Source organism: Bos grunniens, chromosome 21 (genome assembly GCF_055505025.1).
Source record: "Bos grunniens cultivar Pamir isolate PY7600 chromosome 21, Bosgru_T2T1.0, whole genome shotgun sequence".
In the NCBI taxonomy this organism is placed as follows: domain Eukaryota; kingdom Metazoa; phylum Chordata; class Mammalia; order Artiodactyla; family Bovidae; genus Bos; species Bos grunniens.
The window spans coordinates 40,839,347-40,851,979 of record NC_141185.1 but is presented as its reverse complement, the minus strand read 5'-3'; the positions used below and the strand labels follow the sequence as shown (position 1 = coordinate 40,851,979).

The window sequence follows — 12,633 nt, the reverse complement described above, 5'->3', positions numbered from 1 at the left end:
GTATGTTCATTTTACTGGTTCTTTTTAAAACCAATTTATTCCTTCTTGATTTCTATCTTATTTTTCTCATTTAATAAGTCTGTACTCTTTTCTTTATTCTTCTTTTTATTTATATAATATTTTTCTAAGTTCTTGTGATTGATATTAATAATTAATTCAAATTTTGCTTTTAAAACCTTGTGGATCACAACTAACTGTGGGAAATTCTTAAAGAGATGGGAATACCAGACCGTCTTACCTGCCTCCTGAGAAACCTGTATGTAGGTCAAGAAGCAACAGTTAGAACCAGACATGGAACAATGGATTGGTTCCAACTTGGGAAAGGAGTACATCAGGCTGCATATTGTCACCTTGTTTATTTAACTTACATGCAGAGTAGATCATGTGAAATGCCGGACTGGATGAAGCACAAGCTAGAATCAAGACTGCTGGGGGAAATAACAATAACCTCAGATATGCAGATGACACCACCCTTATGGCAGAAAATGAAGAGGAATTAAAGAGCCTCTTGATGAAAGTGAAAGCAGAGAGTGAAAAAGCTGGCTTAAAACTCAACATTCAAACAATGTAGATCGTGGCATCCGGTCCTATCACTTTATGGTAAATGGGGAAACAATGGAAACAGCGACAGACTTTATTTTCTTCGGCTCCAAAATCACTGCAGATGGTAACTGCAGCCATGAAATTAAAAGACGCTTGCTCCTTCGAAGAAAAGCTATGACCAACCCAGACAGCATATTAAAAAGCAGAGACATTACTTTGCTGACAAAGGTCCATCCAGTCAAAGCTATGGTTTTTCCAGTAGTTACGTACGGATATGAGAGTTGGCCCATAAAGAAAGCTGAGTACCTAAGAATTGATGCTTTTGGACTGTGGTGTTCGAGAAGACTCTTGAAAGGTCCTTGGACTGCAAAGCAATCAGACCAGTTAATCCTAAAGGAAATCAATCCTGAATTTATTGGAAGGACTGATGCTAAAGCTGAAGCTCCAATTTTGGCCACCTGATAAAAAGATCACACTTATTAGAAAAGACCCTGATGCTTGAAGGCAGGAGGAGAGGGGGACGATAGAGTATAAGATGGTTGGATGGCAACACCGACTCGATGGACATGAGTTTGAGCAAGCTCAGGGAGTTGGTGATGGGACAGGGATGCCTGGCGTGCTACAGTCCATGGGGTCACAAGGAGTTGGACAAGACCGAGTGACTGAACTGAACTGTCTAATGTAAGCATTTAAAGCTATGGATTTCTCCTTACATATATATACACACGCTCTCACACATTCACACCCACTAAAGTTTTTTTTTTTTATTCACATTTGGGTATTTAGTTCTCTAGATATATATTTTCAGTAGATTGAGGACATATCTCTATCTGTGTCTATCTATATCCATTTCTCTACATTAGATGAGGCTTGTTAACTGTGGAATTCTATTGATACACACTTTTTTCCCTTCTTGAACTATCAAGTACTAAAAAAGTACACTAAAATCTTCTATCATAATTATGGATTTATCTACCAATTTTTCATTTGTATCAAAGTAATTTTATTAGGTGTATACATGTGAAATTTGTTATATATTTTTAGAAATTTCATTACTTGAACTTTAACCTTAATTGTACCTCTTTTCTTATAGCAAGTGTGCATGCATATGAGTGTGTGTGTGTGTATGTGTGTGTTTTCCTGTTGTAAACATAGTCATTTAATTTTATCTTGTTCCTGTTGATCAAATACATCTTTTCCTTTTTTTTTTTTTTTTTTGGCCTCTTGTATACTTACACTTTATTTCCATCCAAATAACGTATAGCTGGATTTTTAAATATATATATAGATAGATATAGACAGATCGATGTGTGGTGGCTAAGTTGCTTCAGCTGTGTCTGACTCTTTGTGACCTCATTGACGTAGCCTTCCAGGCTCCTCTGTTCGTGGGATTTTCCAGGCAAGAATACTGGAGTGGATTGCCATTTACCACAGCAGATCTTCCAGACCCAGGGGTTGAACCCAAGTGTGTTATGCCTCTTTCTTTGGCAGGCGGGTTCTTTACCACTACTGCCACCTAAGAAGCCTCTGATAGATAGCTGATAGACAGACAGTTGGGGAATCTCTTTTTAACTAACTGACAATCCTCTCTCTTGTCTCTTAAAATGCTTGGTTTTATTCTTACTCTTTAATTTTGCCCTCTTTATTTCTTTCTCTTTGATTGCACTTGCCTTGTTTCTTTAGGCTTCTCATATTTTCTTTATTCTTTCCCTACTAGCTTCTCATCTGTCTGGAAATTAAAAAAATATTCTTATGCTTCTGATAGTTATTCTTATGCTTTTTATCCCTTTAAAATGAACATTTATTGCTCTTTTCTAATTACAGAAAAAAAGCATATTCACAAAAAAGGAAAACGGAAAGCACTTGGTAGGTACAAAATAATTAATGAAATTATTTAAGGAATTAAAATTAAAATTACCCATAATTTTGTAATTCAGAGGTAACCTCTTTACCATTTTTTTCTGAACTTTTTCTGTGGATGTGGATACACTTGAATGTAATGCAGATGCATACCACATGCATACACACAGATATTTTAAACAAAATTTTGGACCTTACATACAATGATCTAGAATTTGGGTTTTTTCCCCCACCTTAGCAATGTATCACAGATAGTTTTGATTCTTACATTTTTAACTTGTATATCTTACTCAAAGCTGGTAACTCTATGCTCTGCTAGAGCAACTTATATCCAACTAAGTGGTTTACTTCCAAGTACCATCCACACAGTGCTTTATTATTCTCAGCATTTTAATCTCACGTTGTTTTTACCCCCAGCCTCAAGTTCACTGTTAATATTACATATGCTCAAACTTGTTTATATTTACCTGAATTTTTAACTGTATTTCTTCTCAGACCCTGTTCCTACATTTATACTCTGATAGTTTCATTAAGGCAGTTTACCTCTTCATGGCAACAATAATTCTTGAGTCCTTCTTTTCCTGAAAATGTCCTGATTTTGCCCCTCATGCAAAGAATGTTTAGCAGGTACAGAATTCTAGGTCGGCAATTATTTTCCATCAAACTTTAATGTTACTCTTATCTTTTTCTGCTTCTGACTGTTGCCTCTAAAAGGCCTGCAGTCAGTCTAATCTTCATGCTTTTGTAACAAACTATCTTTTGTTCTTTGCGTGTTTCCAGCATCTCTTAGCTTCCTGCATTCTGCAGGCTTTAGTAAAATTGTCTAGGTGCCCATTCTTGTTATTTATCTTTCCTCAGACTTCTTATATCTCCTGAAACTGAGGATTTATGTTGTTCATCAATATTATTAAATTCTCGGCCATTCTTTTCGAACATGGCTTCTGGAGAAAAAAATAGTATCATATTTCACTGGAAAACCCATCCTCTACAAGCACACAGCTCTGAGCTGGCTACCTGAGGTCTGGGACTACATCTGAGATCTTTGGAAGCTCTTTATAAGCTGGCAGGCAGGGGAGAGATGTATAAATTATGTGTTGCCTGGGAGTGATTTCACTGCTGTTGATTTGATTTCCTGTGCCCTCTAAATAAACACATTTTATGTCCACTTACAATTCATCTCAACCTTTACTTCATATACATTTGTCCTGGTTTGACTTTTCCTTTAATTGGATCTAACATCTGCCTGGTTCCCTGTTTTATGGGTAAAATTAATTCTTTAGCATGTGTCCATTTTTTACATATCTGTATATGGGTCACAATTTTATCTTTACACTGAAAAATCATCTCCTAACACTTCTCCCATGTTCTATTATTTCCTTCTACAATACCAGCCACTGCACGTGGGAGCACCTTCGCATGACACTCATGACAGGAACTCATAAGCCCTGTCTCAGGGTCAATAAGTGTGGAGTCACTCGTGAGTGGGGTTCATGTATCCACAAATATTGCTTTCTGCCAGACCTCAGACATACTGTGCTGTTATTTTGATGACTCTTCCTATTTTTGACTTATTTGAAAAATAGGAATAATAACAGTACCCTTCTCAGAAATGTTGTAAACATATGTAAAATATTTGCAGGACCTGGTACAGAGAAGCACCTGAGAAGCATGAGATATTCCCACAACTGTTCACTATTCTTTTATATTTCCCATATGAAAATATGATTTCATATTTTACCGCCTATGATTCAACCCAGGAAATTGCTTCTACTCTTTTGACTGTCTCATCTGACACTCAATACTTCTACCAAGATTTCAATTTTTAAAAAAATTTCAAAAAAAAATTTCATTGGCGTGTCATTGATTTATAATGTGTACAGCACCCTGATTCAGTTATACACACATATATGTATAAGTATATGGGAGTGTATGTGTGTGTATATATATACTAGCTTCCTGGGTGGCTCAGTGGTAAAGAATCCACCTGCAAATATAACAGATACAGGAGATGCAGGTTTGATCCCTGAATCAGGAAGATCTCCTGGAGGAGGAAATGGATCCAGTAATGTTGCCTGGAAGATTCCATAGACAGAGGAGCCTGGAGGGCTATAGCCCATGGGGTCACAAAGAGTTGGACATTACTGAGCACGTGCACATACATACATACATATATTCTTTTTAAGATTCCTTTCCCTTGTAGGTTATTACAAAATATTGAGAATACTTCCCTGTGCTATACAGTAGGTCCCTGTTGTTTATCTAGCTTATATACATTAGTGTATGTCAATCCCAAACTCCTAATTTATCCCTCCTCCACCTTTCTCCTTTGATAACTGTAAGTTTTTTTCACATTAATGAGTTTATTTCTGATTTGTAGATAAATTGAGTTTTTTATTGTAACGTCTATAATTTTCATCTCTTATTAATTTTAAGTGATTTTTTTCAAAGCAGCTATTCAAAGAGTGTTTTTTTTTCTTGCATTTTCAATTCTTGTACTTGATTATTTAAACATTATTTATTGTTTCTATTATCTAAAATTCAGAACCAGATATGCAGTTTGTTGTATCTGCTGATATTTGCTCCAAGAGAGCTGCTGTTTTTTTTTGTAAGCTTAATTTTCAACTCATCTATTTGTGCATGTCTGTCTGCCTTTGAGTTCCATTGCTATCTATATGTCTTCAACCCTGACGGTCTTTGCAACATTTGCTGTAAAATCTAATGAAGGCCTATGCAAAGAGCTTAGGAGATACAAATGCAGCCACAGTGTTGGTGGAAACAAAGGACAGGTGGGGGAAGAGCAGAGCCCTGTGGCTGTCCCCTCACAGCTTTCCAGCCCCCACTCTGGGACACCAACCACTGGAGTTTGTGCTATTTGTCAGGTGGCAGAAAACTCAAGGCTCAAACACCGGTGCACCACCATGGAGCTTGGACAGCACATATCTTGCCTTCCAGATGCCACAGACTGGAATGAATCTTCAGTCTCCAAGCCCCTGGTTGTGACATGGAACTTGCCCTCACATAGCCAGAAACAGGTTAGCTTCCTGTTCACCTTCCTATACTGAGAAGGAGATACTCCTCTGGCCCCCTTCTCAGAGAAGGCAGTGCTTCAAAGGCAGTACCTGCTCAGTCCCGGCCAACCGCGTCTGAGAGGGCAGGGCCCAGGTCTCACCCCTGCCTCCCTAGTTTTTGTGTAGTGTTAGTTGCTCAGTCATATCTGACTCTTTGCGACCCTAGGGACTGTAGCCCACCAGGCTTCTCTGTCCTTGGGATTCTCCAGGCAAGAATACTGGAGTGGGTTGCAATTTCCTTCTCCAGGGATCTTCCTTCCCGACTTAGGGATCAAACATGGGTTTTCTGCATCACAGGCAGATTCTTTACCGTTTGAGCTGCGAGGAAGCTCCCTACAGGGAAGCTTCCTCCCTAGGAGAGCCTTTTTGTGACCTGGGACACAGGAGTGCTCCCTGAGCTCCCAGGGCTACATGTGGGGAAAGCACTGGCCTCTGCCCTCCTGGGCTGCCCAGAGCCCCTGCAGTTCCTCTAACACAGAGGTGGGGCAGCCTACTTTACGAATGTGAATGAGGCCATGAAGTAAGTGAATTCTCCATTTCTAAGCTGTGTAACCTGTGACACCCTTTCTTTCTAGGGCCATGAAACCAAGGGAGCAAGAGAAAGCTAGCCACCTCCGCCAGGGAAGGGAGAGCTTCTGCCGCTGGTGCCCTTGGTTACTGTGCACACAAGGACTGTGCATCAGGTGTGGACATTCTCAGGAGTGAAGGTGACCAGAAAATACAGAGGGAAAGGCGCTGACTGTGCACTCTGCCCGCCTGGGCTCGTGGCCTCTGAGCAGGCATGTAGGTCACCATGAAAACCTCCCACCTAACTGGATCCACCAAGTCCCTGCCTGAAGTTCCTCAGTAATTGGCTGAAAAGTGGCCAGACTAATTTTTTAAGGGAGTTTTTCCTTTAGGTGAAGAATATAAAGAAATTAATCAACAATAATCTGAATAAATATGAAATCTAAATAAACTAAGCATATGTTTTTGAAAAACGCCACTTGCTATGACAAGATAAATAAAATCTAAAAATGAAAACACAGAAACATTGTTTTTACTTTCAAGAAGTTAATCTAAAGATGTCCTGCCTAAAGTTATACTAAATATTTCCACCAAAAAACTGAAGCAAGAAGGTTAATAATGAAAAATAAAAACTTGGTTTAGATTAAGTAGAACATATCATCAGGGACCTAATTTGCTTATAAGTAAACCAGGCTGGTATAATGTATTTGGAAAGAAATTTCATAAAATGGAACAAGAGGATTTAAGAACCTTAAAAAGCCCATGTTTCATCTGGAAAAATATATATGATTAAAATAAATACAGTCACAAATATGTTTATTATCATTTCTGAAAAAACAAAAATTAGAGCTTAGACTTTCAGTTATGGATAGAATAGACAATTACTTATTTGCATGGACTGAACTGCCCCCTCCCCAAATTCATATGTTGCTGGAGTCCTAACCCCCAGTATGACTATATTTGGAAATAGAACCTTTAAGGAGGTAATTAAGGCCAAGTGCAGTCATAGGAATGGAGTCCTAATCCAATAGGACTGGTAGCCTTATAAGAATAGGCTAAATTAGTATTCATCGCCTCTCTCTTCTCTTCCATACGAGGACACAATGAGAAGCCAGACAGGGAGGTTTCTCCTGGAAAAGAACTGGCTGGCTATTGATCTTGGATTTCCAGCCTCCAGAACTGGGAAAAATAAAAGTCTCCATTTTTATGTATTCATTACAGTCACTTAAGAGTTTTGTGGAACAACAACAGTTCCATAAAATATATATATTTATCTATATATAGATAAATAAGAAATAAAGTGCAATGGTCTGGGTATTCTGCCCCAAATAAACACCTACTTTGGGGGAAAAAAGCCCAGAGTGTGATATTTTGTTATCAGTGTTTTACAGCACTATTACTTCCATTAACTATGCCTAAAACTCCTAACATAATATATAAACACACATAAGGCCACTGTGAACGTGCAGAGAAGAAAGCAGAAGGACTGACACGAGGACCCTGGGCTTCCATTTATCTCATATTCCAAACTGAGTCCTGGAGAAGCATCAAAAGTGTAGACAGAAACAACGAAAACATCTTAAGAAAAGCCAAATGACCAGGAAACAGCAACCAGAGAGACAGAAAACAAAATAATAAAAGTCCCACCTCAGCTAAACACCAAAGGAGAAACTCACGTTCTACCACCAACCCCATCAACTGTGGACTCTAGGCTGCCAACCAAATTACATATTCGAAGAAAATGTTATTACAACAAGCAAGATTTACAATATTATTTCCAGATAAACCAGACTTTAGACGAAAGAAAATTACAAAGGGCAGATAATAAATCTACATACTGATTAAAAATTCCATCTACCAAGAAGACACAGCAATCATACACTCTTTCCCAAACAAACAAGCTGAAAAATATAGGAACCAAAACCAGAAAGAAGTTTTAAAAAACGAAAGAGACAAATCCACATTCTTCAACACTCCTCCTCAATACTTGATAAGAGGACAACTAGGAAAGTCATAGAACACACACCATCACCATCACCAAATAGGACCCAACTGACAGAAAACACTTCCCCAACACAGCAAAACAATGTTTTCAAGTCCCCATGGAACATATGCTAGACAGATCACAACTTGTGCCATAAAATCCTCAACAAATTTAAATGAATTTAAACCATACAGAATGTGTGATTTGTGTCTGCAATGGAATCAAATTAAAAACAAGTAAAAAAAAAAAAGGAGATAAGAGGAGAATTTCCAAACACTCGGAATATAAACACCGTTAAAAAAAAATAATCTGAGTCAAAAACAAATGCTACAGAGAACTCAAAAGATAAACTGAACTGAAGAAAATAACATACCAAAATTTGTGAAGCACAGGTAAACAACAGAGAGGGAGATTTGTTGTTGTTCAGTCACTAAGCCATTTATGATTCTTTGTGACCTCACGAACTGCAGCACGCCAGGCTTCCCTGTCCTTCACCATCTTCCAGAGTTTGCTCAGACTCAAGCCCATGGAGTCAGTGATGTCACTGAACCATCTGATCCTCTGTTGTCCCCTTTGCTTCTTGCTCTCAATCTTTCCTAGCATCAGGGTCTTTTCCAATGAGCTGGCTCTCTGCATCAGGTGGCCAAAGTATTGGAGCTGCAGCTTCAGCATCAGACCTTCCAATGAATAGTCAAGGTTGATTTCCTTTAGGATTGACTGGTTTGATCTCCTTGCTGTCCAAGGGACTCTCAAGAGTATTCTCCAGTACCACAGTTCAAAAGCATCAATTCTTTGGTGCTCAGGCTTCTTTATGGTCCAACTCTCACATCCGTACGTGACTACTGGAAAAACCATAGCTTTGACTCTACTGTCCTTTGTTGGCAAAATGATGTCTCTGTTTTTTAATATGCTGTCTCGGTTTGTCATAGCTTTTCTTCCAAAGAGCGAATGTCTTTTAATTTCGTGGCTGCCGTCTGCAGTGATTTTGGAGTCCAAGAAAATAAAATCTTTCACTGTTTCCACTTTCCCCTCCATCTATTTGCCAAGGAGTGATGGGATCGGATGCCATGATCTTCGTTTTTTGAACGCTGAGTTTTAAGCCAGCTTTTTCATTCTCCTCTTTCACCTTCATCAAGAGGCTCTTTACCTCCTCTTCATTTTCTGCCTTTATTATAGTATCATCTGCATATCTGTTGTTGTTGGTATTTCTCCTGGCAATCTTGATTCCAGTTTGTGCTTCATCCAGCCTGGCATTTCACACGAACTCTGCATGTAAGTTAAATAAGCAGGGTGACAAAATACAACCTTGACGTTCTCCTTTCCCAATTTTGAACCAGTCGGCTGTTACATGTCTGGTTCTAACTGCTGCTTCTTGACCTGCATACAGATTTTTCAGGAGGCAGATAAGGTGGTCTGGTATTCCTATCTCTTTAAGAATTTTCCAGTTTGTTATGATCCACACAGTCAAAGCTTTTTGGCGTAGTCAATGAAGCAGAAGTAGATTTTTTTTTTAATTTACTTTTCTTAGAGCTTCTTCTGTGATCTAGCAGATGTTGGCATTTTGATTTCTGGTTCCTCTGCCTTTTCTAAATCCAACTTGTACATCTGGAAGTTCTGAGTTCATCTATTGTTGAAGTCTAGCTTGAAGGATTTTGAGTATTACCTTGCTAGCATGTGAAATGAATACAATTCTGAGGTAGTTTTAACATTCTTTGGCATTGCCCTTCCTGGGATCAGAATGAAAACTGACCTTTTACAGTGCTGTGGCCACTGCTGAGTTTTCCAAATTTGCTGGCATATTGAATGAAGTACTTTAACAGCATCATCTTTTAGGGTTAGAAATAGCTCAGCTAGAATTCCATCACCTTCACTAGCTTTGTTCATAGTAATACCTCCTAGGGCCCACTTGACTTCACATTCCAGGATGTCTGGCTCTAGGTGAGTGACCACACCATCATGGTTATCTGGGTCATTAAGACCTTTTTGTACAGTTCTTCTGAGTATTCGTGCTACCTCTTCTTAATATCTTCTGCTTCTGTTATGTCCTTGCTATTTCTGTCCCTTAGAGTGCCCATCTTTGCATGAAGTGTTCCCTTGGTATCTCTAATTTTCTTGAAGAGATCTCTAGTCTTTCCCATTCTACTGTTCTCCTCTATTTCTCTGCATGGTTCACGTAAGAAGGCTTTCTTATCTCTCCTTGCTATTCTCTGGAACTCTGCATTCAGTTGGGTCTATCTTTCCTTTTATCCTTTGCTTTTCACTTCTTTTCTCAGCTATTTGTAAGGCCTCCTCAGACAACCACTTTGCCTTCTTGCATTTCTTTTCCTTGGGCATGGTTTTAGTCATCACCTCCTGTACAATGACATGAACCTCCATCCATAGTTCTTCAGGAACTCCAACTCCCAGATTTAGTCCCTTGAATCTATTTGTCATCTTCACTGTATAATCATAAGAGATTTGATTTAGGTCATAAATGAATTGCCTAGTGGTTTTCCCTACTTTCTTCAATTTGAGCCTGTAGTTTGCAGTAAGGAGTTGATGACCTGAGCCACAGTAAGCTCTAGGTCTTTTCTTTGCTGACTGTATAGAGCTTTTCCATCTTTGGCTGCAAAGAATACAATCAATCTGATTTTGGTATTGACCAGAGAGGGAAATGTATAGTAGTAAGCGCTTATACTAGAAGAAATCTCATTTCTGTAACTCCATGCTCACTCTTCAAGTAACAAGAAAGGAGAAGCAAAAAATAAACCTATAAAAGTAGAGAGAATGAAATAATAAATATAGGAAGAAAAATCAATGAAAGTAAGAAAATAAAAACAATAGGGAAAATCAATGAAACAAAAATCTACTTATTTGAAAAGATCAATTAAACGGACAAGCCAACATCAGGAATGAATTTGAGTATATTACTACAAGCCCTATACACATCAAAAAATGACAAGGGAATGTTGCAAACAACTCTTCACATATGCATTTCACATTTTAGATGAAAACCAATTCCTTGGAAAAGCACAACCTACTAAATCTTAAATGAGAGAAAATAAACTGAACAGTCACAAAATTATTAAACAAACTGAATTAATAATTTAAAAATTCCTGAAAAGAATTTACTAGGTCCTGATAATTTCACTAGAAAATTGTACTGAACAATTAAGAAGGATTAATACCAGTTCTATAACTCTCTAACAGAAAGTAGAGGATGAGAGAATATCTATCTACTCATTTTAAGAAGCTAATATTGTTTTGAAAACAAAACCACAAAGATGATACTGAAAAAATAATAAGAAAAAAGCTAGAAATGTATACATTCCCTCATAAACATACATAAAAATCCTTAACAAGAAATAAGCAAATACAATTCAACAGCATATATAAAGAATTATACACATAACCAAGTGGGGTTTATTCCATGATTGCAAGGCTGGTTGAGCATTTCAAAACTGATCACGGAATCAACCATGTGTGTGTTATGTTAGTCGCTCAGTTGTGTCCAACTCTGCAACACCATTGACTGTAGCCTGCCAGGCTAAACAATAAAAAGCACATGCTTATATCAACTGATGCAAAAAAAAAAAAAAAAAAAGGGTCTGATAATATTTAACATTCTTGCAGAATGAAAACTGTCAGAAAACTGGAATTAGAGAGGGATTTCCTCAGCCTGATAAAGAACATCTACCAAAAAAAAAAAAAAGAAAGAGAAACACAACTAGTATAATGGTAAAAAGACTGAGTGCCTTCCCTCTAAGATCTTGAGCTAGGCAGAGATATCTGCTTTCAACAGTCTTATTCAAAATAATACTAAAGTCCTCACCAGGAGAGCAGAGGAAATAAAGGCATACAGACTAGAAAGAACAAAACTGTCTTATTTGCAGTTAACAAGATGATAGAAATCATTTACATGATTATGTGGACAGCCCCAAGAAATCTCTAACAGCAACAACAAAACCCCACAAGTCCAAAAACTAATACATGAGTGGAGCAAAGTGAGAAGATACAAGATCAATATTAAAAAAAGAATTGTGAAAGAGGGTTCGAGATGGTGGCATAGGATGATTCTGAACTCATCTCCTTCCACAGACACAACAGATCCACAACTACATATGGGATAATTTCCTCATAAAGGGCCCTGAAACCTGGATGACCAGCACCTCTACAACAAACGGTACAAGGACAGCATTGAGATAGTGAGGACACACACAGAGATGTCTCACCAAGAAAGAAAGAAATCACACCCTGGCTGCAGTGATCCACAATTGAGAAGGATCACAAAGGTCCTGATCTTTTCTCTGAGGAGTAAGGGACTCAAGTTCCATATCATGTACCTTGACCCCTAGATCCTGCACAGGAGAGATGAGTCCCCCAAACACCTGATTTTAAAAACCAAAAGAGAGTGCTCACTCTGGCAGCACATATATTAAAACTGCAACAATACAAAGAAGATTAGCACGGTCCCTGAACAAGGATGATGCACAAATTTGTGAAGCATTCCTTATTTTTTGGCTTATTTACAAAACAGAAACATACTCGTAGACGTAGAAAACAATTTTATGGCTACCAAACAGGGAGGGAAGGGATAAATTAGGATTTGGGGATTTACATATACATACTACTATATATAAAATAAACACAAGAAACTACTATATAGCAAAGGGAATGATACTCAATCTCTTG

The 12,633-nt window shown here is 38.1% G+C and overlaps 1 protein-coding gene and 1 non-coding gene across 7 annotated transcripts in view; one reads left to right on the top strand and one right to left on the bottom strand.

Annotated features, from left to right (window-relative positions):
• Positions 1–12,633, bottom strand: part of LOC147349478 (neuronal acetylcholine receptor subunit alpha-7) — a 136,737-nt gene that overhangs the window by 35,561 nt on the left and 88,543 nt on the right. The window lies entirely within an intron of this gene.
• LOC147349479 (U6 spliceosomal RNA) lies at positions 12,353–12,459 on the top strand. The gene has a single exon (XR_015150796.1). It is a non-coding gene; the product is annotated as a U6 spliceosomal RNA (small nuclear RNA).